Source organism: Alligator sinensis, unplaced genomic scaffold, assembly GCF_000455745.1.
Source record: "Alligator sinensis unplaced genomic scaffold, ASM45574v1 scaffold1667_1, whole genome shotgun sequence".
Classification (NCBI taxonomy): domain Eukaryota; kingdom Metazoa; phylum Chordata; order Crocodylia; family Alligatoridae; genus Alligator; species Alligator sinensis.
The window spans coordinates 708,332-711,362 of NW_005842504.1; the positions used below are offsets into that span (position 1 = coordinate 708,332).

The 3,031-nt window shown below is 49.9% G+C and overlaps 1 protein-coding gene across 1 annotated transcript in view; it reads left to right on the top strand.

The window, feature by feature from the left end:
- Nucleotides 1-3,031, top strand: part of LOC102378390 (cytochrome P450 2G1-like) — an 18,383-nt gene that overhangs the window by 707 nt on the left and 14,645 nt on the right. The window lies entirely within an intron of this gene.

A 3,031-nucleotide genomic window follows, 5' to 3' on the forward strand; every position in this document is an offset into this window, starting at 1 on the left:
GGGTAGGTGGGGAGCCAAGCCCATTATTTTTTCCTGAGAAAAAATTACTTAACTTGGTCTGAAATCTTACCGTAAGCTCTGAGCTCTTCTGAATTCCTAGTTTTGCTCTAGGTCTTTATCACATGCCACAGAGATAGCTTTCGAGGTACACATTAATTATCTGATAATGGGGAGGAGGTTCCATCATTAGGAAGGATTATGCTTAAGCAGCTAATTCTGCCCTTTCCCAAGCCACTGGCCAAACAACAGGACAGGCCCCTGGCACGCGGGGCTCTCTGGCTCTGTGCCTTCCTTTCCTTGCATACATTCAGCTGATTTCAACACGTGCATTGGAGTTCTGCTGACCCTGGCTCAGCCCCCTCCGATGTAGCTCCCCAACAGTCAATCGGGTCACATGAAGCAGGCATCTTCCATGCTTTGATTTGTCCATTTCAAGGGTCAGATCTTTGCAACACAGCCGCCTCTGCTGGAGGCTCAGGGCATGGTGCTGTTAGACCCCACTTTACTACTGGGATATAAAGGGACTAGTGATTCTGGAGGCCAATGTCCATTGCTTCTGCACGGTGTAGCCTCACCAAAAGTCAGCATCTTATATGATGAACTCACCCAGCTCAGGCTGTAGCCATGCTTACCTTGCCTGCCTGCAGTAAGTGCATCTCGCCGGTCACTGCAGCATCTGACTCTTCTTCCTTCCTATTCACGTTGACTCCCAACACAGAGAAGAGAAAAGCATGGCCCTGTGTTCATGTTGAAAGCGGGCTTGAGGTGGGTCGTGGTTCTGTGTGACAGACTCCACAAGGGAAGCCCTCATGGATAAAGGGGAGAACTTCAATGGGAGAGCAAAAACAAACTCAGGGAACATAGATTTCATAGACATTACGACTGGAAGGGACTTTGGAAGATCATCAAGTCCATCCCCCTGCCCCAGGGGCAGGAAGTCAGCTGGGGTCAAAGGATCCCAGCAAGATAAATGTCCAAATGTCTCCTACAGGAGTCCAGAGTAGGCGCTTGCACCACCTCTGGCAGCAGTCTATTCCAGGCCTTGGGGGCTCGGACAGTAAAGAAGTTCTTCCTTGTGTCCATCCTGAAATGGTCTTGGAGGAGTTTGTGACCATTTGACCTTGTCTTCTCTTGGGGCGCTCCAATGAACAGGTGTTCCCCCAGATCCTGATGTACACCCCATATATACTTATACGCAGCCACCAGGTCCCCCCTGAGCCTGCACTTTTCCAGGCTGAAGAGTCCCACGGCTCTTAGCCTCTTCCAAGGTCATAGTGAGTGAAAGCAAGGGCTGGGCTCTGGCAGAAATGATTCCTCATCGCCAGCTCCTTGAGATGTTTCCAAGTATCCTGCAGTACTTACCTGGCCCACACATTTGGGCTTGTAACCACTACAAGGCCCTACATGATTTCATCCTGCATAGGGTGAGGATAAACCAACACAGCCTGGACCCCAGCTGCCCTCGGGACTTCATTGACTTCTCCTTCCTCATCAGGATGGAAGAGGTAAGATGGGGAGGGTCACTACTGCCACTACATGTTAGGGCAGGCCTGTGAGGCTTTCTATGGGTACTTACCCATGACTGAGCAGTGTAGCAGCAGGCTGGGAACTCAAGGATAGAGTCACCAACTTGAGCAGACCCAATAACACCTCCCTTTTGGACATTCACCAAAAGCCAGGACAACAGAGGCGTCCTTTGTTCAGGGGCCAAATCCAGGTGCATGCCAGATGCCAGGAGGGTGTTATGTGCTAGGAGTCCTTTCCATTCCCTCCTTTCCAAGAAAAGCAAAACCCTCAAAATGAATTTAGCACCAGAAACCTGGTGGAGACAGGCCTTGGGGGCTGGGACAGTAAAGAAGTTTTTAAAGATTTGCTTGAGAAGCATCTATGGATGCAAGCCAGAGTTTTGTTTGCTTTACCAGCTATGACATCACCCTGGTGGCTCATGTTCATCTTGTGGTCAGTTATGACCCCCAAATCTTTTGGGCATGGTGCTAGTGAGCGAAGCACTGCTGAGCCTATAAGTGTGCTGCAGGGTTCCCTGCATGCTGAGGTGGAGTATCTTGCATTTTTCTGTATTGAAAGTTGTAACAGGGAGACGTTGTTCCTGTTACGGGACCATCTGGGCAAAGTCCCCACTTGTTGAGAACTTTCAGTTCGACCCGTGGAACCGGGCTATCTATTGATTGTTAGCCCACTCAGGATGCTAAATGCCCGCTGTGGACTGTGGTGAAGTATTAATTACTTGCTGGCAGTGGCGCTGGGTTCAATGAGATTGGGATACCAAAAGGCTTAATTGCCAATTAAGTCTTCCTGGATGGCGGCTCATAACTGGGGATTGTTAACAGTCGGGTGGAAACATTGTATAAAGGACTGGCAGTTCCACCAGATGATCCCCCAGAAATGGGAAGAGAAGCCAAGGCTTTAGATGCCAGAGACTGCAAACAGCCCTGCGTGGAGGCACAGATGATGAGAGAGAGTCACCAGAGAATTTATTATTGAAGTGGCAAGCATTTGGCGTACCCAGCCCATTTGAAGGCGGATAGCTGATTCTACTGGACAATTGCAGCTCTGTCCGCATGTGTGTCAAGGACTTTGTTGCTGTGAGGTGATAAGCGGGGCAGGTTTGCAAACGCCCACCCTGGTGAGTATTCATTGCAGGACTGACCGGGAACTTGTGGGGAGAGCCAGCTGAGGGACTGACAACTGGTGGCCAGCTAAGGTACACTCCTTGTGAGCGGGCATTACTTATGCTCATAATTAAAACTAAGTGAGCATCACTCTCGTGTGGCGTTTCCCTTTCATTTCTCCTATCGAGTCGTGGCAGGCGAGACTGACACCAAGACAAGGGAAGGCGAAGATAGAACATCTTATTTTTGTGCCCTAGAAGAACAAGACGACAGCACTCACAAAGGACATCAGGTTTTTATCTGCCCACTTTCTAAGCCTAGCCTGGTCAGCCTGGATCACCGGCCTATCCTCGGGCGTGGACGCTCTTACCCAAAGTTTAGTGTGATCGGAGAACTTGGAC